At 36.4% G+C, this 26,806-nt stretch overlaps 1 non-coding gene across 1 annotated transcript; it reads right to left on the reverse strand.

Moving 5' to 3' along the window:
• Nucleotides 1-1,984: 1,984 nt before the first annotated feature.
• On the reverse strand, nt 1,985-2,189 carry LOC126000064 (small nucleolar RNA U3). The gene has a single exon (XR_007492445.1). It is a non-coding gene; the product is annotated as a small nucleolar RNA U3 (small nucleolar RNA).
• Between the last annotated feature and the right edge of the window lie 24,617 nt (nt 2,190-26,806).

A 26,806-nucleotide genomic window follows, 5' to 3' on the forward strand; every position in this document is an offset into this window, starting at 1 on the left:
GCTCAGGAGACTGCAAGTTGTCAGTAATCTAACACAGGTCTACCCCAGCCAAAGTCCAACCCATTGAGCAAACTCTCTGGCCCCAAGATTCAACTCATCAATGATGCTAAAGTTGACTCATTGGGAAAGATCCTCACACCCACAAAGTAAATTTTAAGTGAAAGAGTCCAATGAATAGCTCATGGTCTTCAGACTCTTTTGTTGCAAACTTTCTTATGCCTTTTTCAATGTGACTTACCTAAATTCTTAATGAACAGAAGAAACAGGAACCACTCTAGGCAATAGCTTGTGGGTTGTAGCTGTCAGCAAGATGAGGCCAGAAAGCTCACTTCTGATGCTGGAGAGAGACAAAGGAAAGAAATTATGAAAAGTTAAAACTCAATCTGTTGGATTATGAAAGACACACAAAATAAATATTCTTGTGGTTCTTGGAAAAGAAACTATTCTTTTCCTTTTTTATTTGTTTGCTTCCCTCTCTTTTTCTTTTTATGTCCAACATATACTTCATAAAGTTTCCTATATCTACTGTTAACAGAGAAAAAAGAAACAGAAATGCTTGGCAAACCATTTGAGACTCTGTTGTGATTCCTGTTTACTAAGAGCATCACCCCTCTCATTTTGAATCTCTCTCTTCTTGTATTTTTAACTCTTCTGTCAACATGCATCTAGTAGAATCTGAATTAAATTCAGGGTAAAGAATTTCCCAAATAGAGGTCTGAGTGATAGTACAACAGAGAAATCACTTGCCTTGCATGCTCACAACTGGGTTCGATCCTGGAACCACACAAGGTCTCTCGACCACTGCCAGAAGCAGTTTGAGTGCAGAGTCGGAAGTAGCCCCTGATCAATATTCGGTATGACCCTTCAAAACAAAACAAACCTCCCCAAATAAACTGATCTTTGAAAGAACAGAACCTGAAGTTCACTGATACAGGAATTGTGAGGATTTGAGACAATCTCCGCCCAGCTGTAATACTTCACAATGATTGAGAAAAGAGCCCAGTTGAGAAAAACAGAAGCAGATGCCCAGAAGTCCTTGGCCTTTTGAATTTAATTCCTCGTTGCTCAGAATAAAAAAATCTTAGAATAAGTGAGGCAACCACCTGAGTCCTCTTCAGTTTTGATGGGAAAGAGTTGTGATTTTCCTGGTCAAAGGAGAGGTCCCTTCTGTCCCTACATAGTGGGTGGGAATTCAATCCTTGTATTGACTTTCGGTGAGTGAGGGGGGGTCATAAGACAGCCCATAGCTCTGCTGTTTCTTTAGTTGTGAAGTTCACCTTTATCTGGCTGCCTCTCTGAATTTCTCTTTAGCTGCCTCTCATGTTATTTCCAACCACAAAGTTTTATACAGCTGAAATGTCGAGGATTGGGTCTCCAGTGATCATCTCCCATTTTACTGACAATCTGATCTTTTAAAAATTTTTGAGGGCACTCTCTAGAGAATTCGGGTTTGAAGCTTTTGACAACTGCTGGTAAGAGATGGTGATGAGGGTGAAGTAACCTATAGCATTTTTCTGCCACCTGTATTCCTGGGAAATATTTAGAATGGAGAAAAAGAAGTAGGGAATAAGAGAATAATTGAGTCTCTCGAGTCCTAACCAGCTTTCACAAACTAGAGATGGAAAACTACAATCCAGGATGTCAGCCACACTCATGCTTGTCTTCATTTTTCACCACATCCTACATGATTCCTTTCCTGTTACTCTCATGTAGCCCAGACCTTTTGCTGGACACTAAGGACAGAGGTGGTAAAGTTATTACTCATTTGTCATTCTCAGTTTGGACAAGCTACTTTAACAGACCGGTTGGCATAGAACACAGTAGGCATATTACTCAAAGTTCTAGAGGCTGGAAGTCTAAAAATCAGTGCCAGTATGGTAATATTCTGGGAAGAGCCCTGGTAAATTTTGCCAAATTTTAGTTAGAATAAGATTCCTTAGGACACAAAAGTATATAACCCAAAGTATAAAGCAGATAAATTGAACCCACTCAAAATAAGTCCTTCTTTTAGAGGAAAGGGAGATAAGGATCATCAATGGCCAAAGGCAGTCTCAGAAGCGACACCTAGAGCCAGCTTCACGTTCAGGAGAGGATGCTCTGGCTCCTACTCATGGCTTTGGGTGCTCTACAGGATCAGAGAAACTTCTCTAGTCACATACTGTAGAAATGATCCCTGAAAGTATAGTCTTTATCATTTATTTTTTAATATCTTTATTTAAGCACCATGATTACAAACATGATTATAGTTGGGTTTCAGTCATAAGAAGAGCACTTCCCTTCACCAGTACAACATTCCCACCATCAATGTCCCACATCTCATCCCTCCTTCACACCCCTGCCTGTATTCAAGACAGGCATTTTACTTCTCTCACTCATTAACATTGTCATGATATTTGTGGTGTAGGTATTTCTTCAACTGCACTCACCATTCTTTGTGGTGAGCTTCACAATGTGAGCCAGTCCTTCCAGCCCTCATCTCTATTGTCTCTGGGCATTATTACAATGTCTTTTTTTTTTCTTAAAACCCAGAGATGTGAGCAAGACTACTCTGCATCTATCTACTTCCCTCTGACTTATTTCAATCAGCATAATAGTTTCCATGTCCATCCATGTATTGGAAAATTTCATGACTTCATCTCTCCTGACGGCTCCTGAATCCTTCCTTAAGTGCTATTAATTCACAAATTCCACAAAGAGGGATTTTTCTCATGGCAGTTTTCAAAAAAAGAACCATTAAATGTCATGATAGGATTTCATGTTCATGGGATAAATGTCCTAAGAAGCCATCCCCTGTTTCTTCTTGTTATATCTTAAAGCATTAAGTATTAAGTGGTATTTCCATAATCCAAATCAGAAAATACACTATCTATTATCAAGCGTGCTTGACACACAAAGATCCTGGACCCTTCCCTTATTTTGAACCAAAAAATAGAGAAGAAAAGTAAACAAGGTCTTAGAAGTAAAGGGAAAAATGATGAAGAATGAATGATGGTTGGCAGGTTAGGAAAGTAAAATTATGCTTTTAGCCAACCAAACTATTTTGTTCACTAAAAACTAAGTGCAAGATAGAAAACTTTCTGAGCACTATGGGTATACTTTTATTGCTCACAGCTCATGTTATTTTTGAATCTTCTCCAAGAGCATTCTTTTGGTGCATTTCATTCTGGACAACTCCAATAAGGTGACCTCATTTCCTGAACGTACTAGAATGAGACACCAATGACAAACAGAACAAACATAATAATTGGAAGTCAGTTTCCTGGAACTGAGAGGACAAGGTGACTTTGGCATTTTCTATGGCCTCCCTCTCTCTTTATTGCCTGGTGAAGGATTGTCATCTCTTCAAGGAAGGAGCAAGTTTCAGGCCTTTCTCTTCTGCCCTACTCTCAGCTTTGTTTGGCTAAAGCTATATTAGTTGTACATCTGAGAGAGGTCAAAGGTCTATTGTGTCCTCAGTCTTCTACCTGGCTGGACTATTTGCAGTAGGCTAAGAACACTGCATGCTGCTCCATATCCCTTGGCACAGAGTGATTATCAGGATATGTTTCCACCCATCAAGTGGCAAGTTGAGAAGTTCCCCATCTATCATGAATAGCACCTGCACCAGAATAATTGTGGCAGGTCACTGCTGCTACTTCAAGCTCCAGAGAATTTTTCCAGTGTGAGAGTTAAATCTAAATAACAGAGGAAATGTGAGCTTTCTTTATCTAAAATATGTTATATACTTATATATAATACGTTATATATAATATATGCTATATAAAAATACATTTATATGTTATAAATACCAAATCTACTGTCATCGAGTATAGGAAAATTCTATATATTTGAGTATAAGGGCACTCCAGAAAATAGTGCATGTTGTAATATATACTTGGGTGGGGGCCGGAGAGATAGCATGGAGGCAGGGCATTTGACTTTCATGCAGAAGGACAGTGGTTCGAATCCCGGCATCCCATATAGTTCCCCGAGCCTGCCAGGAGTGATTAATTTCTGAGCACAGAGCCAGGAGAAAGCGCTGAGTGCTGCTGGGTGTGACCTAAAAACTATGAGCCTTGGGTAACTATAGACCAGCTTGTCTACCACAGAGAGTACCAGTAATTAGTAAGAGCTTTCCTTATAACAGAATTAATTCAAAAGTTCTTATAAAAATAACTGTTCAAAGAAGCTCCACTTACTTTAATTCAATTCTAATGGAATTTTGGTAAGAATATTTTTGAAAAAAGGAAAACAAGCAGTGCTGGCGGGGATGTGGAGAGAAAAGAACTCTTTTTCACTGCTTGTGTGAATGCTGTCTAGTACAACCTTTATGGAAAGCGATATGGAGATTCCTCCACAAACTGGAAATTGAGCTCCCATACGATCCAGCTATACCACTCCTAGGAATATACCCGAGGAACACAAAAATACAATACAAAAATCCCTTCCTTACTCCTATATTCATTGCAGCGCTATTTACAATAGCCAGACTCTGGAAACAACCAAGATGCCCTTCAACAGATGAGTGGCTAAAGAAACTGTGGTACATATACACAATGGAATACTATGCAGCCGTCAGGAGAGAAGAAGTCATGAAATTTTCCTATACATGGATGTACATGGAATCTATTATGCTGAGTGAAGTAAGTCAGAGGGAGAGAGAGAAAGACGCAGAATGGTTTCACTCATCTATGGGCTTTAAGAAAAATGAAAGACATTTTTAACAGTATCTCAGAGACAAGAGAGATGAGGGCTGGTAGGTGCACCTCATGACATGAAGCTCATCACATAGAGTGATGAGTGCAGTTGGAGAGATGACTACACTGAAAACTATCATAACAATGTGAATGAATGAGGGAAGTAGAAAGCCTGTCTCGAGTACAGGTGTGGGGGGGTGGGGAGGGAGATCTGGGAAATTGGTGGTGGGAATGCTGCACTGGTGTAGGGGGGTGTTCTTTACATGCCTGTAACCATACAACTATAATCATGTTTGTAATCACGGTGTTTAAATAAAGATAATTATAAAAAATTATTCTATAGGAATAATAAAAAAAGAATATTTTTGATAACTAGGAAAAATCATCCTTGGGCTCAGAGATTTAATAGTTGGGTATAATCTGTAGATAGGCAAAAGTAGACATCTCGGCAGAGAGGTCAGAGAAAGAAAAGGAATCTTCTACTAAAACTATTAACAACACAGAATGGTTGTATACCTAGACCAAGCTGTGTTTTCAGGGGTACAGAGAAATGTGTCAGAGACTTCACTAAAATACCTGTCAGTTCAATAAACTGAAAAATTCAGCCCACAAGGGCATGGACCTTGGAATGAGAGGATCAATATCCCTAGTATAGGATGTCATTTACAGGAAATTAGGAGATATGAAGCAAAGATAATGTATCCCTTTGATAGGCCAGAGGACAGAAATAGCTCAGGAGTAAGCGCAAAAGCTATATTAACATACAGACTTATAAAGAAGAATTAGAAAATATTTTCAAAAAAATCAAATCTGTATTTGGGAAGTAATGGATGTTATGATAATAATTTTGAATCTAAAGAACTGTTTCACAAACTTAGCCTCACCAGACCCTCTTTCCTTATCTGGTTTCTTTCCTGTCATCTCTGCTGTATCAGTTGAACCTCTTAATTTGTGGTGTGGCTGCTATTTATGTGATTTTTACCTGTAGCCCCTAAGAAGAAATTGGGTTCTATAAGGGACCATTTGGCCCCTAGGTTGAGAAATACTTAAATCATATATTTACCAATAAATCAGTAGAAAATACTTTATTTTTCAAAGTAGTGCAATCTGTATTTTAAAACTGCAGTAACCTAAATTATTACATTCAATAGTTCTCTAATAAAAAGATCTCAATGTGTAGAGGAAAGGCTATGTAAACCTGAGCAGAGATAGATAATACCACTGGATACAAAGAAAAATGTCAATAAAGAAAACAAAGGAGAATCTCATAAAAGGTGGAATGCTGACAGATTCATACACAAAAGAAGCTTTAAAGGCAAGAAAGAAGGTACCTTAACCCATACTATCTCTATGGACCTAAAACCTTAAAAAAAATAGCAGGCATCACAGTTTACAAGTTGTTCAAGTTATTTACTTGTAGGATCAGAGTACGGGGATTTGTTGTAACTGAAACCTTAAGGACAGGATATGCCCAAGGTAAAACATTCCATCTTAGAATGAAAAGGAGTTGCAAAGTGCACCTGGAGAAAACAAAGAACAGCAGGAAAAAAATAAATGAATAATAACTGCCATGACAGACTTCAAAGGTTCCACAGGCAAGCACAGAATGAGACTATTTCAAGTCTTTTAGATGAGAAGGCAACAGGGAGCAAAGTGTAGGATAAGAAAGTGACAGGACTCTCTATTTTAAGGGGGAAATCTGATCACTCTGTAAAATCCAGCCTCTGCTTTACAGCTCCCCAATTGAATGCGGGTGTGCTTGCTAACTGTCCTTAATGTCTCTGTCAACAGTGGCTCCTCAGTTGGGAGTCCCCCTCTGAGCAGAGCAAATGGCCCTTATCTGTTTTTCTTCTTATATGTTGTTTGTCTCATTCTCTGTGACCCAACTCTGCTGAATGGTCTGGGTGGAGGTGACAATCTGATTGGTATGAGACATCAGAGTATTATACCAATCTACCAGCATAGTTAACTGTAAAACAAATGCAACACAACATGCAGTATGAAATGCAGTACATACATTAAGAGATAGCCAACATTTAGAATGAATATAAGGATACAACTTAAAGCCAAAGACAAAAATATACCCACCTATTAGAATGATCTAGGAAAAAAAGTCAAAATTGCTGTTGCCAGATGCTGGAGCGAATATAACTGGAAGTCGAAATCCATTTTTATGAAACACAAAATGCTAAAGCAGTCTGTCCAAAGAGGATTTTCCCTATTTATTTTAAATATAAACCTCTCTTGCCATAAATCCTGCAAAATCCACTCTCAGCTATTTATACAAGTAAAAGGAAAATTGTCTTTAGACACATATAGCTGGATAGGATGCAGCAAGGAAAAGAAATTGCTGTCGATCAGTTTTTTAGTAAAGTTGGGGCAAGGAGAGGAAGTGTTCTAGAATCCCAAGACCGGGGTTCATGTTCAAAGCAAACCTTAGTATTGTGGACTTCACAAGTGTGCCTCAGTTTACTCTGTCTTGGTTCGTGCACAATGGTCAGAGTGCACTGGACTTGGTTATTTCTCTTCTTCCTCCCAGGAAAGACCCTTGCCAGCTAGAATTCAGAGAGAGATTTCCTTGCCCCAGTTCCCTGATTAAATCTACCTCCAGATTAGATTAACCTAATTTTTCCTGAGATTGAGTCTTGGTGGTGGACAGAGCACTCCGAGTGGCTGCATTCACAGAGAAGCAGGGAAGTCAAGGGGATTTGATCGATTTCATAAGGGCAAGTTTTATAAAATTTTAAATCCTGAAGGCATAGATCATTCCGGATTATTTATTTACTAAATTATTTCTCTATTTTCATTGTGGTTGTACTGGGGAGATGATCAGATAGGGGCACCCCCAGCTGTGAGTGTTAGAAGTGGGAGTTACAGGATGCTGGGAAAATTACTGGGGATTAAACCACAGGGAGCCACACAAATTTCAGGGCTTGACCTGACAACATGACAGGCAAGGCACAAACTCTACTTCTTGAGTCACATCCCTGAGTATCACTGAAATCCAGTAACTCATTGATTTCAGTTCGGGCTGCCCACTCAGGTTGCTTCCCACACTGGTTTCGGACTGTTCCTCTAACCTTGGGGCCAGCATTTCCTCAGTGTCCTCCCATCTGTTAGTAATCCAATATAAATAGTTGGATTTCCAGTCTGTTGCGTTTTTTACTCATCACAAAGATGACGGGCTGACTTCCAATCTCCATACTTGCAGAAGCAGAAAATGCTGTTAACACGCCTACATATTTATACAGGTAAAGGGAATCTTTACTCATATCTCCAGTCAATCTTCCTTCTTTTCACATGTATATTTGTATGCAAATATATGGACTAGACTTAGTCATAACTGCTAGCAACTCAAAAGAAAACATTTCTTTTGCCTCTTACTGGTAACTAAAAAGAAGCATACTAGTGACTATTAAATCTGTATTTTCTTTTTTCTCCTTTTTCATATATATAAAATATATTTATATGCATAAATATATACATCTTTATATACATATAAATATAAGTGCATATATATATACATTTCATATCAGTGCAAATTGGTAGGAAATGTATAAAAACCTAAAGATGAACAATTTTTCCAAAAAAGAGAAACAAAATCAAAACAGTCCAAAATTTTCAATCTGATGCATAAACCCTAACATAGGATTCAGATATTATTTCCAAAAAATAAACATCTTTCTATGAAGAAAGCACATGAAGAATGACCTATGCATTTGAGTTAAAGATTCTGAGCTTCAAAAAGATAAGGAGATGATGAAGGCCTTAAAATGCAAAAAGAAGTAGTAGGTAAGAACAGTTTAACAAATTTTTCCATTCATGTAGAGACTGGGATCTGAAAAAGAAAGAACCTGGTGAGACCAAATGAATCCCACGATAGCTCAATGGTTGCTTGTTCCATTTCAACCTAGTAACTTTTAAAAAATGGATGAATCTCTAAAGAACTCAAAGAGTTTTCAGGACCTGGGGTTCCTAAGGTCTTGCCTTAGAAAGGACATTTATCTAAAAGAATTTTAGATAGTGGTCTAATACCGGATGGAGGGTATAAAAGAGGCAATTACATATGCTAGAAGGGAAATTGATACACACACAGTGCTTTGACATATGGTGCATGTGTGATGTGTTACTAATCTGCAGAGGTGTCAATCACATTTATTTCTACGAGATCGTCACTCTTTGCAGTAGAGTACCACACACAGTATAGGAAGAGCGGACCATATTACCTAAACACTCATATACCTGAAACATCATCTTGCAACTTGAAGCTGTGAATAATAAGGAATCTGTACAGAAAACCTCTAGATCACCCACTTCACTCTCTTTCCTCAGTCCTCCCTCCTCCTCCTCCAGTGGCAAAATGTCTACTCTTGTGATGATGCTTTGTATGGGAGGATTCTAAAGGAATAATTCTTCAATTTCACTGTTAGGCTTGGAGGTGAATTCATAGTACAGCACGTAGGGTGCTTGTCTTGCACATGGACAATCTGAGTTTGATCTCTGACACCTGATATGATCCCTTGAGCCCTCGAAGTGTGATCCCTGAGTACAGAGCCCTCAGTATCATCCGGTGTGGCTTCCCCTCAATTTTTACAGTAGGTTTTAAGGCTCTTAGTATAAATATTTTGCATGCCATATTCTATGCCTTTTTTCTATTATTCTATACATAATGCATTAGCAGATATTTTATATCCCCTGACCCAAAAATTAAGCAGGAAACATACTCTATGACCAACCTATGATTCTCTGACCTGAGGAGAGCCTGTAATTGGTCTCCTGACAAATCTAATACTCAAGGAGTGCACACACAGTTCCAAATAGAAAGAACAAGAAAACAGACCATATGTGGTAGGAATGAGAACATAAATTTCCTTCCCCCTAATACCCAAAATTACACAAAACCTATTTCACTTCTTTGGAATAATCTACAACATTTAAAATATGCCTGGTTCTTGAGCCTGGTTCTTGAGCCTGGTTCTTGTGCCTGGTTCTTGAGCCTGTGTTCTTGAGCTGGTTAGGTTTTAGTAGTCTTTTTTCCAGAACAAGGTGGGTTAGAATATTCAATTACATTTTTACATTCTGATATATAATATAAGGGGCTTGAATTTGCCTGAAAAACTGCATTGGGAATACCATAACAGGGACAACAATATGGTAAACTAAAACTGAATTTTTATTTTTAATATATTTTGCTTTTGGGTTTTGGGGCTACATTCAGCAATGCTCATGGCTTACTCCAGGCTCTGTGCTCAGGGATTACTATTATTCCTGGTAGGTAATATTTGGGGAAAACACATATGATACTGAGAAGTAATCTTGGGTTGGCTGCCAGAAAGGCAAGCATCTTACCCTGGTACCACCTATGTGGCTCAAGAGGCTGATGTTTTCAGAAAGATGGTGATAATAGTCTGTACTCAAGTGTTTTTGCTCCCTCTTACTCACATTTGAAGGTTACATACAGGGACTTAGGGAAGTTCTTAGTCCTCCAATAATTCTCTTCCATGCCACACAATCAATCATATCTTAATGTTTCAGAGGGTCAAAATTCCTCAGGGACACTATTAAAACATTTGTTATGTGATTGTGAAGTGAAGCCTGTATTCCAGCTGCATTTCTAACTTCTTCTATCTCAACCACTGGATATAGATTCCACAGACCCCAAACTGAGAAGAAGAGGCATTCTGGTCACTGATAAATAATAATGCACTTAATGAAACAAGTCACTTGTTTTTTAGGGAAATTGTCACTTGGCAGGAAGCAGGCCACTGCCTATAGTACTGGATCCCGATTAATAATTCAAATATGTTTCTCAGTGTGAGACATAGGCTTAAAACAAAGAAATGAAGGCTCCCCCAAGGCTAAGGAAACAAGTGTTTCATGTGTCAAATCTAACCAGATTTTCCACAAAAATGCAGATATTAATGGTTAGTAAATAAATACAAATGGGCAGTGACACTTGAAGAACAATACTAGAAACTCTTTAGTTCCTTTATCAAAGACTCTGAGGGGAAGAGGCAGCTAAATCAAAACCAGCATGCCATGCGGGCAAGCTTCAATGACATGCCTCCAACCAACCTGTGCAAAAGAGCTTGAATTATTTAGATCAAACTCTGGAGCAATTTTTGCCTGAAGCACTTTGAAAACTATATAACAATCTGCCTGGAAGGATGAAATTTGAGTGCTGGGCACAGCCCACAGAGAGTCAGACAGCTTGGCAGAGGAGGGAAAGAAATTATTGAGGAGGCTCGTAAGAAAGCAGTTGCCTTCTCAATAACTGGGCATGCCAAACACTGTACTGAACAAAGCACACAAGGCTGCAATGAAAGAGTATTGTCAAGTCTCTAAACAAATGAGTGGGGTGGGGAGGGGCAGCAAAACAATCCCTGAGAAGTGAGATCTGTATTCTGGATCACTCTGGACTCTTATTACTGATCTAGTGTGTTCAGTATCAAGTAAGATGATGAGACATGCAGAGGAAAATGCATTTCATGTACAGGCTGAAAGCAGACAGCACATGTTTCACATATCCTATAAATAGGTAAACACAGAAGTATAAGAGCAGAGGAGGGGGGCAGAGCAACTGCACAGCAGGGAGGGTGTCTGCCTTGCATGCAGCCTACAGTAGCTCAATCCCCCCCCAATCCGACATCCCATATAGTCCACTGTACTTGCCAGGAGTGATTCCTAAACAGATCCAAAAGTAACTCCTGGACACCACCAATTGTAGCACAAAAACAAAAAAAAGTAAGGCTAGAGCAATAAGACTGTGGGTAGACATTTTACTTAGCATGCAATTGATTTGGGTTCATTACCCAAGGAAGGAAGCCCTGAGCACCTCTGTCTGTTTTGGCCCAGAAACAACCCCCTAAAGTTACTATATATAAAATATATAATCTAAGATTATATAAATAAGATTATATATGATATATAATAAGTTATACATATTATAATCTTAGTTATATATTATATAATCTTAGAGGGCCCTTAAAGCAGTGCTCTAATAGGTGGAGGTCACTGTTGAAAATTCTTGGCCAACCAAACTGGACATTTCAATTCAAGGGGCCAAAGATACTGTCCTCATATCAACAGCTGGTGCTGGGGACTACCAAGACCATGCAGGGGTACCTAGGAGTCCCTAGGGCCCCCTATGGTATCAGGAAAACAATGAACTACTATGGCTTGCACCAGAATCAGGGTGAGGAGTATGCAACTGTGTTCCTTAAACCTGTATCAACTCTTGGACCCCCAAAAGGAAACATCTTTTTAAAAATATAACCGAACCAGGATCAGAGTAATAGTATAGTGAATAAAACACTTGTCTTGCAATCAGCTGGCCCCAGTTCTATCCCTAGCATCCCATATGGTCCCCTGAGCCCACCAGGAAAGTTTCCTGAGCACAGAGCCAGGATCAAGCCCTGAGCAAATATAGGTGTGACCACAAAACAAAAGAAAAGGCCAAATTCCCATTTCAGAAAATGATAGAATGGTTCCTTCTTTAATAAATATATCCTAACTCTCTGTGTCCAAAATATTTGCTCTCTAAGAAGGTTATTATGAACCAAAGACTCATAACTTCTGAGCTCTGAAAACATGGTTGATGCATGGATTTTAAACCCGAGAAAATCTGAGAATAAACCCCCCTTCCCTTTTTCTCCTTCTCTGACTTAGAATGTATTCAACTCTTTTTTTGGGGGGGGGGTTGGGTCACACCCAGTAGCGCTCAGGAGTTACTCTTGGCTCTGCATTCAGAAGTCGCCCCTGGGCAGACTCCGGGAACCATATGGGATGCCAAGAATGGAATCAGCATTTTTTACAGGCTGGTCACATGTAAGGCAAATGCCCTACCTCTGTGCTATCGATTCAGCCCCTTTTCAACTCTTTACACCTATTAGCATCCCAAATAGTTTCTATCTCTGATATGGAGGTCTCTTTTCCAACATGTGCTGTTAACATGCTCATTCTTTTGAAAATATTTTGAATCCCAAATTCCAAGTACAATTAGCTCTCTATATCTGTAGGTTCTACATCTGCAGATTCATTCAATCATGGACAGAAAATATATTCGATGCAATTAAGCTCATCATGATTACATGTATCCTGAAGATGTATGTCTAGAGTTTTCCTTTGTCATCATTCCTTAAATAATACAATATAACAATTATCTATAAATAAGGTACATTGTTTTAAGTAGTACAAGTAATGTAGAGTTGATTTATAATATTCAGGAGAATGATCATTAATTATTAGCAATTACAGTCCCATTTTATCCATTTATCATGCATGCCTATGAATAGATAGGTAACTAGAATCAATCCTTATGGATCTTGAGGGAATACAATATATGTCTTGTAAGACACTTTTATGACACACCCATTTAACCCCTGTTTCCCTCCCCCCCCCCGATCCTTGACTGTGAGCTTTACTTAGTAACCAACTTTCAAATAATTTGGGAAGTGAAAATATATCAATTTTCAGTGGAGCTATGTGACAAACACAATCACTCAAGTGTTAAGGCTGACATCTTTACTGACAGACCTCCTGAAGTGGTGTGATGTGAAGGTCAGTATTTTTACCTCTGGGATATTTTTGTCTAAAACAACTTAGTCTACTGTTGAAGAAAAAAGTTAAACCAATTGATATTAGAGGAAAGTAAGCTTATTGGACATACTTTAATATACTTAAAATATCAAAATACATACAAACAGGAAAATCCAATAAATTATCACAGGCCGAAAAAGACAAGAGGTACGAAGATTGAGTACAATGTAATATACTGGTTTGAATCTTGAAACAGGACAATGACTTCAATGGAAAAAAACTAATGGTGGATACATATTCTAGAGTTTGGTTAATGACAGTATACCTAATAATGTTGAATTTTTAATTTGAAATCATATGTCACAGTAACTGATAATATTAAAAAAACCTTTGAATTGTATGAGAAATATATATGAATTCTCCCTAATTTCAAAATTATGTCCAAAATTATGCCAAAATGAAAATTCAATTTTACAAAGTGAAATTTTATATTCTGACTTAAGATCTGAAGATCTTAAATACCAGTTTCTCTCAACGTAATATATAAAGAAGTGAGTCAAACTTGCTGGCTATTCCGTGTAGAAATTTACCAAGTTATTCTAAAATTTATATAAGAATTAATGTAATTATATAGAAATAAAATATAATCAATCATTAAGTAATATAATGCATTTGAAGATATCTAATATTATAACATTAATATTATAAATACAATTATATTTGCATATATAATGTACTTTATTAATTGTAATAAAACAAAATGCAACTTGTTCCCACAGGATCACCATCCCTGAGCACCAAGAACAGAGTCCCTCGTGACCACTGTTGGATGTGTCTCAACAACCAAAAAAAATCATCCATAAACCTAATTATTACAAATCCCTAATTATTAAAGCAAAGCCAGAAAGCTGCTAAAATCAATCTAAAAGGAAATAAGAAATAAGAGAGCACCTCAATTAATAAACCTAAAAAATATTGATGTTCTTCTTGGCCAGGGAGGTAATATAAGGGTGAGACATAGCTAGAACACAGAAATCTAGTTGCTTGCTTTGCATGTGGCCAATTTTCATTAGATCCCTGATATTCCCATATGGTTCCCTGAACACCACCAGCTATGATCTTTGAGCACAAAGCCAGGAGTTAGCTCTGAGTATCACCAGAGATAACCCCAAACACCCTTCTTCCCACCTAAAAAGGGGTTATGACATATGCTTTGTGTGTTCTGAACCTTGGTGCAGTGTGCACCACTACCTATCCCCACAAGACCCCATTTCCAGAACACCAGCAGGTAAAGTCCCGGATGCCACTGAGCACTGCTGAATGATTCTGGTAGTCTGGACCCCTTAAGGTTTGAGTCTTGCATTCTGGCTTGTTCCTGGCTTGTTATTTTGGTTCTTGTTCTGAGTCAAATATCCTTGAAACTCCTTTAGCTCATGTACCAATTGACTCTGCTTTCATTTTGTGTTAAATTATATGATGAGAAACAGGAATGTATCCTTTGAAGTCTGTGCTATATCAATGGTAATTGTGCAAGTACATTTGAAGACTATCATTGAAATTATTCAATTAGAGATCATGCCTTGATTGGTCCCTGAAGATCAAATGAATGTTTCTCATTGAGATCTCATCATAATGATTCCATAATGAAGGCATTGCAAACTCCAGTACAGAAACCACAAAAGCAGAATTAATCTACAAATCTGTCAATATAGCTTTTTCAAATCACATTTTATAGAACAATTTCAGGGAAAAAATGAAATTCGCTGACTTCAGCTAACTCAGGGATCTCATGAATTCTCATTGAATTACAAATCACCTGTTGTCAAAATGTACTAATTATTTAGTAAATTGCAAATTAGTGACTGCAATTGCAAAAGGGGTGCTAATTTTCATTTGCTAAATGCCATGAAAAGAAAACCCATTTTATAAATCAAGTTCCTCATGCCTTTATCACTTTAAAATCTGAAGATGGGTACCTTAATTTTGCATGCATACCTAAAATCCCAATTGAAATATAAAAAAAAGAAAAAGAAAATGAGGAAGTGAAGGTATATTTCACGTATATGGTAGTTTTTTTGTGTGTGTGTATCTGTGTGCTTCATTTTGTGAATACATGTATGAAGGGCCAGGGTAATAATAACATTGTGGGAGGGTATTTACTTTGCAAAAAGCTGACCCAGGTTCAATCCTAGTGCCCAAAAATCCTCATCAGGGTATCCCTGCACACAGAGCCTAGAACAGGTCCTGAGTACAGTCAGATGTGCTTCCTTCCCCCATCAAAAAAGGTGACTGCACTTCTGGATTGCAGTGTGTATGTAAATCAGATATATACAAACTTGGCAGTGTCTTACAACCTATCTTTTACATAATAACTAATGTATCATTAGATGTGTGAGGTGATTTTTTGGGGCTTTTTTTTGTTATTGTTATATCTGGCAATGCTCAATGCTCTAGGCTCTGTACTCTTGAATTACTGCTGGTCATGCTTGGATTGCAAAGGATCAAATGCAAGACAGCTGTTTGCAAGGCAAGAGCCATACCTGCTGTACTATTTCTCCAATTCCAGGTATGTGTGAGATTATTTTAACGGGCATAATTATAATTAATAATCTAATTGCCATATTTTATTTATATTTTTCAAAAAATTAATGAAACATTTGACCTCAATTATAATAGTAGATAAAATTTGTACATAAAAAACTAGCAGACATATTACATAAGCCCTAACTCTAAATTATAGGGATTTAATCCTGTTGTAAAAATACAAATGGAGCACAAAAATAATTTATAGTTTTTCATTTTATGTTTGTGCTTAGCCACCTGATAAAGTTCTCCCCTTCAGATAGTAATGAATGGGTTATGACAAATAACCCATTTGATAATCTGATTGACATTAACTTTACAACCTTCACTCTTGTTTACAAGGATTACCAATGTCATATTATGAGCCTGAGAATAAAAATTATATAAACTAGCTTTATCAGTTCCATGGTAAAGTGTTATGAGAAAATAGTCACTTTATATAAGTTAGAGAAAGAAACATCTGTGATGTTACAGTTGCTTAAATTGGGACACAACCACTCAATATAAGGATTGAAATAGGTCATTATTTCTCCTTGCAAATGAAGATGTACATACTAAATGTTACTATATTAAACTACGTAGCTTAATGTTCCTGGTTATGTATTTCTATAGTCAATGTGACATTTTTTTAACAGAATCTTTTAACAGATTTTTAAAGAACTCACTGGATTTGAATAAGTAATCTAGATTTATAATTGTATCATGAATCAGAAATTAGGTTGAAAACGCAGTGATCCAAAAAGAACAATAAATTTGACAAAAAGTAGGAGAGTATATTTGTTAGTATCCATTTGTGCTCTGACAGATAATAAATACATAATTGACAGTTCATTTTGATCACTTCACTTGAAATTTTTCATGGCATCAGATCTATTTGATTTCATAGTCATATAAATCTTTTGGTATCTATTCCTTAACCGTGGTTATAGATACTTGAATCCATCAAAGATTAAGCCCACCAGGTTGTCCTAACTCCTAGAGGTTGTCACTTTCTTACTGGATAATAAAAGTAATTTTTGAATAGCAGTGATGATGACCTTATGAGAACTGTTTCCAAATAAAAAGTGTTTGTTTCTGATGGTATATAATTTTAAAAAAATAAGTGGAAATACAGAACTATGAGTGAAAAAGAATTCCCAGGAGTTTCCAGATTGAGTACTCTAGGACCTTCTCAGAATGACGATGGACCAATTCCTACCTGGCCTTGATACACAGCAGCCAAACAGCCCCACATCTCAACAACCAGTTTTGAAGAAAGGCCAAGTATGCAGTCACATATGCAGACAAGTGTTATCTTCAAATGTCACAGTATTGATAGCCTAATATAAGCACAGCAAGTTTGATGTGAATGTTTCATAGGAGCCCACTAAGTTCAACAAGTGAAAACAACGAACTCAGATGGCTCAACCTGCACCTATCAGAACTCAGCAAATCCCAAGACAATGACTTTAGTAACATCATTGTGAGATAGAACAATTTTCACAAATTTTCTTTTACTAAACTATTTTTTATAAATCCATATGCCGTTTTGTTTTAACAAGCAATATAAAGTAAATTATTTTGTGCTTACTAATGGGAAATGGTTGGGGATTGGGTGAGAAACTGAGGTTATCAGTTCAATTGATGTGGATTTTGTCCGCAGAACCACTTATGGAACACTGAGCACCATCATTTTTAAGACAATATTTTAGCAAGCTAATCCAGCCATTATAATACAAAAGGCTTTCCTCCAGGTATGAAAATTTGGAATAACATTCACATTTTCATGAACATAATGAAAAACAATGAAGAAATAATACATTTGTTTAATGTAAAGCATATAATCATTTAAATGAGTACAGATAAATATTTAAATATATAAATTTCTCTTTATGATAAATTTGCCATCAACTCATAAATAGAAAAAAAAGTATAAGTTCATTGTGCTTGGTAAAAGGCAAGTAAACTAAGACAAAATGTATAACAAAGCATGAAAGGACAGTATCATGCTACTTAATTACAAAAGAAAGTGAATTCCTCTAGTGTTTGGAAGAAAGTATATGTATTCTTATACATTACATTTATTTATCTATTGGAGATTTTATCAAAAAGAATACAGAATAAATAAAAAGGTTTATAAATAAACTCAACTTGGGGGAAATAAATCTTTGTTTATTTGGAGGCAGCCTAATTGTTTATGTAGAAAACCCTGAAGAATTTACTAAAATGTTACTTCAACACAGAGGCATATCACATTTTCAGAATATAAAGTTTAATAAAATCAATAGTATTTCTCTATGCTGCAATGAAAATATTGAAAACGAGAAAAAAGCAACTGACAAGAAAACATGAAAAAATAAACAATATTAGTTGTTTTCATATAAATTAAAAACAGGAAAATTATTTATAGGAATATGCTTACAGTTTAATTTCAGAGAAGCTACAAGAAAGGTATGTAAAATTATAGGATTTATAGGAAGTGAACCTTAAAATTATTTCCCTTTTATTTGGGAAAAATTTATTATCCTGTCATGGTTATACCTTATGAACATTGTGTTTATTTTGTCAGCTTTACTCTATACTTTAGCCAAAAGCAATAAACTTGTTATTCCAGGAAGAGTTAATGAAATTAAGACATGGCATTTATTTAAAATGTATAGACATAGAAGAACATATAAATCTAAGCCAACAATTTACCTGGCTTTGAACTCATGCATTTAAAAATGTAATTTAAATGCTTCTTTCCTGGCTTTGGGGGGGAAACAATGGAATTCAAAAAAAGGCTTATAAAAGTCATCATAGCTCTATATTTCTATGGTTTTATACCCTCTGAGTAATTGAATTAAATGGCATATATCTCTTAAATATTAATATGCCATGGAAAAAGTAACAAAATAAGTAAACACAGACTTCTAAAAATACAAAAAGCAATCAGAATTTTTTGTATAATACTATGAAATTCTTTGCAAATTAAATGTATAATAGTTATAGAATATAAACCTTATGAGGGCAGGACTTGATTTAGTTCACTAATTTCAATACTCATTTTATTACTTCACAATGCCTGCCAGGGAGTTATAGTCAATAAATATTTGTCAAACAAGTAAAGAAATAATGAAGTGCTTTGAGTTAATTTTGACAAGCCTTTATAATCTTAGTGGCATTCTTCTGATTTAAAAATATAAATGAATATATTTTCAAAGAAGATAAAAATGGTATTTTTAAATTTTAAGACAAGCCATTTATTTCCATTTTTTGTGATAGCTTTAAATGATCTATAATGTGCCTATGGTAGTGTTTGATATGAAACATGGACTTAGTTAATTGCAGGCACTATTGAAATACACAGAGCATAAGAAATGGAGATTCAGTTTAAAGTGATATAGGAGGATAACATTCTTCCACAATGATTCCCAAAGGTATTATGTACGCTTCTCACTACCTTTGAACACTTCTCTTTAGCCCATTTGCCAATTTTTCAAGTGGCATTTTATTTCCTTTTACAACTGGCATTTTAATGGACAAACTCTTCAGCTAGCTACCACTTACATGACCTTGAGTCTATTGATATACTAATCCCGTCACGCCTGAAAGACACAATGTTCTGCATATGCAGGACACATATGATCCATGGTTTTCTTCCCTCTTCATGTAAAGATTAAATTGGCCATTATCCCGTAAATCCCTGTGTGTTATACTTATCATATGTAACTTTGAATGATCAAAATTCAGTAAAGGACAAATATGCTCTTGTTTATAGTAGCTCAAAAAGTATTTCTTCCCCAACTTCACTGCATGCCCAAGACTAGTGTCTGATTTATGAATGTCAAAGTCATGACTTAAAGTGGAGAAAGGTTTTAGCTAAAACAAAGATTTTCCTATACGTAAGGCCCTTCTGTATGGATCAGTTTGTTGTAGCTCCCTGGGAGCTAAACCCAGGAAGTAATCAAATGCATTTGAAATTGTTTGAAGAATTTAGAAAAACCATATTTAGAAAGTGGAAAATAGCCCTTGGTTCTATATGTGCATAATTATAAATAATTTTGTTAGTGTTTACAGAAATACATTTCTCTCTTTGTACATTCCTGCCTGGTTTAAGATGCATTACTTGTGGTGAGACTTAGAGCTTTTCTTTTTTGTTTTGGTTTGGTTTGGTTTGGTTTTAGACCACAGCCAGTGGTGCTCAGGGATTATTCCTGGCTCTGTGCTCAGAAATTACTTCTGGTAGGCTCGGGGGGTAGCAGGGTATATGGGATTCTGAGATCCAATTTGGATGGGCTGTGTGCAAGGCAAAAAGCCCTACTCACTTTATTATCAATCACTCTGGTTCCTGAGATTTAAAGTTTTTCAAGAGCGGTTAAAAAGCATGAGATGGAATTATGCACATATAGATTCAAATGGCCCAAATTCAGTAACTCAAGTAAAATAGACTAATTTTTAAATGCTTTGGTCTGAGAAGTCTCAGGATCTAGAAATCTATTTCCAGTCAGAATGAAGCAATTGCTTGGTTTTTGAAGTCTCTGTAAAAGTTATCAACTACTAAAGATATTGTCTGATCAGGCAATGGGGGTGGAAAGGTTCATCACATTCAGAACTTACAGAAACATAGAGAGCTTTATCTTGTCTATAATAAGACTCGTCTAAGAAAGTTCTGTTGCATAATGCTCTATCACAATTCTTGGCATTCACTTACAAGGCACATATATGCCCTGTTTCATGACACAGATTGATGTCATTTTCAAATACTAAACCTGAAGTTCATAGAATTTAAGGAATTTAGTAAACAATTTAACTAGATTTACAATAGCAAAAAAAGATAACTTTTGTATATTTTCCAATATATGTTCCTGATACTTACTGCAAGTTAAAATGAGAGATTGCAAGATTTTCCCCATTGACAGAGACTAATTATAACAGAGACTATTTATAAGATTAAATAGACAAAGGGTTAAAGTGATAATACAACTCATATATAGGACCTTTGCCTTGCACAGGGCTGACCTGGGTTTGTTCTACTGCTTGCCATATGTTTCCCCTGACTGTAGACTGTAGAGCCAAGAGTAAGCTCTTAACATCAGTGGGTGTTCCCACCCCAAATAAGACTGAATAAACAAAGAATATACATAAACCATATTACCTATGCTGCATTTCCCTTTCATACATTTCCATAAATTTTTCTGAAAATTTTGCTTTAGGGAGTCACGAATCTATTTTCTTAAACTTCTAATATGGTAAAAAAAAAAACACAGGAAAAACTTATAGTCTTATTATATTTAGAATTTAAATACATAATCTATATTAGATAATATCAACTCTACCTTGAGAACTTAGACTGTAAATAGACCTCAAGAATTCTCTATTTGAAAACAATTTCTACATCATTGACTTAAAAACAGGGAATAAATGCACTTTTACAATTCAAATCTCTTCATTCTCTGTTCTCCACACAGTGTATTGATTTTGATGTCCTGCATACTATCACCCTCTCTGTCTTTCAGATACCCTTTATCTATGCTCTTCATCCTTCAAGATAATTTTAGTTTTGCATTTAAGCTGCATGCCATGAAAGTTTAATTGAAATCTTGAAACCTAGGATTCCTATAATTGCTATCTCCGACCTTCTTACAATCCTCCACTTCTCTGAAAATTTTCTGATTTATTTAACAAATATTTCTTTAGTGCCTACAGCATAAAAACCAGTGAGGATCCTACTTTCTCAGATATCTGAATTAGATATCAATTATAATATGTTCTGGGCCTTCTTACCTACCTGTTTGGGCATATATATATATATATATATATATATATATATATATGTATATATATATTTGCATATTTTGGCCCTACTCAAAAAGGATGGACATTTAAGGTCGCACTTAACAACAAATTATATCTGTTCAGTTTCATAACTATCTCTCCTTTATGGTCATCCTGTGTCTTCAACTCTCCCTGAATAATTCCTAATATGTAAGGATTCTAGGAACTATAATCAAGGAGCAGATTTGGAGAGGAAGTTGGACTATACCCAGTGTATGTAACTGCTAACTGCTTACTTTAAGGTCTGCACTCAGGGATCCCATCTATCAGAGTTCAGAGAACCATATGGGGTGCCTAGGATTGAATCTGGGTTGGCTATGTGTAAGACAAGTGCCCTATGCATTGGACAATCACAGAGTATATTTATTCCCACTTCTGTTCAGAGCAATATTTTTGGAAGAGAAATATGTGTAAATTCAGCTACTTAAAATTGCCTTCATTCATTCACAAGAAGTACAGTAGAGTGGTTGGCTAGTGTTGTTTCTCAATGTTTATCATGTATAAGGAATCTCTCTCACAAACATCCAGATTAAACACAAATGCTGATATATACAATTCCTACAATTCTGTAGGTCTAAGTAAATATCCAGAAATTCAGGTTATACCAAAGTTACAGGAGTCAGCAGTGCTGTAAATCTGGGGTGGGGTGGGTGTGGGGGCTTACATTGTGAGAACCCCTTGTTGCTATCAGCAGCACTTGCTGCTTTTCTTTTAAAAAATGTCCACAGGGAAAACTGAGTTACAGTCTGTTTGGGATGACCATTCATATAAATAGACAAGAGATTTGAAAAAACATAGTGCATGGTAATTGTGTTCTTTTAAGTCAATTGGTGATGCTATTTACAAGAAAAAAACTAAAACTTGGCTCAAATCAATTGTGGAGTTTCCAACTGAGTAGAAAATGTAAATTCTGAGAGTACAACATCTGTTTAATTCATTTGGTCAAAGAAACAACAATGATGTATTCAATGCTCTGCATTTTCTACAGCAACCTTATTAATATTAAACATCCAATGGAGTCACACAAAACAAAAATAACTGGATTAAAACAAAATACCTGCTAGGACTAGGTTTAGATAATGGGAATATCAGAGAAACTCAGCTCTTGTAAAAGATGAAATATTAAGTTCTAATCTGTTCAAGGGACAGCTTGGAAAAGTTGAAATAACAATTTCCATGAAATCAAAGAACTCTATTACTGTAGCAAATAACTCCCTATATAAAGTTGAACAATTAGGGGCTGGAGAGCCAGTACAGTGAGGGAGGGGCATTTGCCTTACACGAGGCCAACCCATGTTCAATTTCCCATTATACCACATGGTTTCCCGAGCCCAACTGGGTCAATTCCTGAGCTCAGATCCAGGATTAAGACATAAGCTCCACCAGGGGCAGCACCAAAACAAAACAAATAGAACAAGCACCCTCCTCTCTGATTTCCAGTTTACTAATTGGCAAAAGGGTTTGAAAAAGCCTTAGACCCTTCTTGTAAAAACCATCTAAGAGGGTGTACAGTATATAGGGCATTTGCCTTACATGCAGCAGACCTCGGTTCAATTTCCAACCTGTACAACACCAAGAGTGATTCCTGAGTGCAAAGGCAGGAATTACCCTGAGCATTACCTGGTATAGCACCAAAACAAAAATCCATGTAAGATATATTGGGACTGGAGCATCACTTCAGCGAGTAGCGTGCCTGCCTTGGAAGCAGCCAATCAGGGTTTTAAGTTGACACCACAAAAAGTCCCATAAACTTCACCAGGATGATCCCTGAGTTGTAAAGGCAAGACTATGCTCTGAATATTGACAGGGGTAGCCGGACCCTCTGTTTCCCAACACAAGCTATACAAATATTTTTTCTCAGGGCCAGAGCGGTGGTGCAAATGGTAGGGTGTTTGCCTTGCTATGCGTTAGCCTAGGACGGACTGCTGTTTGATCCCCCGGAGTCCCATATGGTCCCCCAAGCCAGGAGCAATTTCTGAATGCATAGCCAGGAATAACCCCTGAGCGTCACCGGGTGTGGCCAAAAAAACAAAAAAATTTTTTCTCAAGTGTATTAATATTCATAATCATATGTCAATTAATACTATTCTTTTTTGTTTGGCAGGCCACACCCAGCTGTGTTCAAGATTTCCCTTGATTCTATGCTCACGGATCACTCCTAGAGGTCTCAGGAAACCAAAAGGGTACCAGGAATTGAACCTAATTTGGAGGCATAGAAGACAAGTCCCTTACCCACTGAACTCTCTCCCTGGCCCCATTCAATAATGTCCTGAGATAGGTACTAAGGAATGAATACCTGACATTTTGATGTGACTATAATGACAGAGCAGGTGCAAAGCTAACAACTCTGAACTGCCAACAGTAGAGTTGCTAGATTTAGCTAAAATAATATAGGATACAGGAAAAAAATGAATTTCCAATAAACAAAGGGTTTTACTATTTTTATCATACATTTGGGACATTCATGTACTAATGTTTCTACCAATTTCAATTTGAATGGTGCATCTTGTATTTTATCTGGAAGTTAATTCAACTAAATACACATTCCTTAGAGATCACAGAAAGATAATCTAAGTTTCCATTCTTTAGTTCTTTTCGTAAACACTGACCCTTAACACATGCAAGTGATATTTTTAAAGTACCCATTGCAGAAACACTTACACCACGTTAATGATCATGTCTAATTTCTTCATTTGTGTCTGCTGCCATCAGTATTACACAGATAAAGGCATGCTAAAGAAACCAGTTCCTCACTGAAACTCTGTAAGTCCATGAGTCAAGGGTTAAACTGTACTGACTCAAATAATGAAGAAACTGTGGCTTGGAATATTATCCACTACTGGCCAAGTACAAATTAAATTTCCTTTCTGCTATTATTGTCTAGGACAATTTTGACTCCATTTACATCCATACACAAGCCCTGACAACCTGCCCCATGTCACCACCAGAGGAAGTGAAAAAGAGGAGTCATTATGTGGTCACACAGGTAGAACTGAATTAAAAAATTCACTAGGTTTTCATATGTGCAAATGAAAATTAAATGAATCAAGTAATTTGAATAAAACTCAAATTTGAATAAAAACAATAAAATCTGAATCAAGGAATTTGTGGTACTTGATGCCTTATGGTACTTGCTTGGCTCAAGGTAAAACAAATTCATTTCAACTGATGCCTCTTGTCAATTCAGCAAAGACACTTGAGGGTTTCCATAATTTTACACAGCTCATTAAACACATGTGACTCACTCATATGGCATGTTCAGCCATGCATAAAAAGAGGAATAACCAAGGGCCAACAAGACAACAGGTTTCGACATTTGTGCGTCAAAATCATTTTTTGCTAGTTTTTGTTCGATTTGGAATGTCTAGCCTTGCTGGCACATAACAATATGTACCTATATTAAATTATAAGCCAGAGCCATACACATTTCTAAGTTATGGCAGAGCAGTCATGCATCATGCTTTCTCAATGACTTTCCTACTAGTTTTCTTTTCATTGAAAATATGAGAGCCCATATCTATTGAAGAACCAATACTGTTCTTATCTATTAGAATATTTTTTTTTTGGCTTTTGGGTCACCCCCGGCAGCGCTCAGGGGTTAATCCTGGCTCAACACTCAGAAATCACTCCTGGCAGTCTTGGGGGACCATATGGGATGCTGGGATTCAAACCACCAGCCTTCTGCATGCAAGGAAAATGCCCTACCTCCATGCTATCTCTCCGGCCACACCTATTAGAAATTTTTATTTTATTTTATTTTTCTCAAGTTCTAAAGCAAATACTCCATAGATAGTTTATACCCGAGTGTGATCCGTGAGATATATAACGTATTGGTTCTCCACTGGGACTCTATATTAGCATAAATTTGGGTAGCTTTATGAACACTGAACCCTGAGTCTCAATCTCTTCTGTCCCCACTCCTTTTTGAAAAGTCCAATCTTGGATGTAGTCCCAGTTACTTAAGTACTATATCATTAAATGTGCAAACAGGTTTGGGCAACATGAATTTTGGAAAGCTTGATCACAAAATAAAAGCACTTGGGGGAGTTTTTAAAAACTCCCCTGTGCCCAGTATAGATCTTAAAAATAAATAAGGATTGCTTTACAGTGGTCCCAGATACATAATTTCAAATTTGCCAGGTAATTGCAATGTGGGCTGAAGTTGAGAATCACTGTTTTAGATTTAAAAAATTCTCATGTCCTTTATTATAATTTATTTCAAAGAACAAAGAACTTATTATTTGTTAATCTATTGAAACTCACATTTAAATAAGTGTACTTAAAAGTCTGACTCATCTTGACTTCTTGGAATTTATTTGTATAATTCATGGATATATTTGAAAATCTTAACACATTAAAGACAATGAAATAATTACAGAAACTCCGTGACTGATAAAAAATAAAATATTTGTGTAATATGATATAAAACGTAGTGTAACATTTAAAACATTATATATGTGCATATGTGATTCATATATGTAGATACCAATGAAATTAAGTATGATTATGTTAATATAATGCAATTATTTTTATTTTTATTTCTTTTTTTGCTTTTTGAGCCACACCCGGTGACGCTCAGGGGTTACTTCTGGTTATATGCTCAGAAATCGCTCCTGGCTTGGGGGACCATATGGGACGCCGGGGGATGGAACCGCGGTTCGTCCTAGGCTAGTGCAGGCAAGGCAGGCACCTTACCTCTACCGCCACTGCGCTGGCCTCAATATGATGCAGTTATTTCTGAATCTTTGAATTTTACTTTTGTTAAAGTTAAATGGAGGAACTTGTATATGCTCATTTTTATCCAGCATTAAAAAAAAGACTACATGTTTAAATGCCCTTTATTTTATTTTATATTTGGGGTTTTTGTGCCACACTCGGTGATGCTCAGGGGTTACTCCTGTCTATGCTCTCAGAAATCGCTCCTGGATTGGGGGACCATATGGGATGCCAGGGGATTGAACTGTAATCCGTCCTAGGTTAGCACCTACAAGGCAAATGCCTTACTGCATGAGCCACCTCTCTGCCCCTAAATGCCCTTTATTAATGACCAATTTACAGTCAAATTTACCAAGAAAAATAAATGTTTATTAATTATATTTGACTTTAATTGATTTTCAATTAGGCAAGTAAATTTAGTTTTAATAAATACTAAGAAGTATTTTGAACATATCTATAGAAAAATACTTATGTTTAAAAAATACTTATGTTTTGTT

This window comes from Suncus etruscus, chromosome X (genome assembly GCF_024139225.1).
Source record: "Suncus etruscus isolate mSunEtr1 chromosome X, mSunEtr1.pri.cur, whole genome shotgun sequence".
Classification (NCBI taxonomy): Eukaryota; Metazoa; Chordata; class Mammalia; order Eulipotyphla; family Soricidae; genus Suncus; species Suncus etruscus.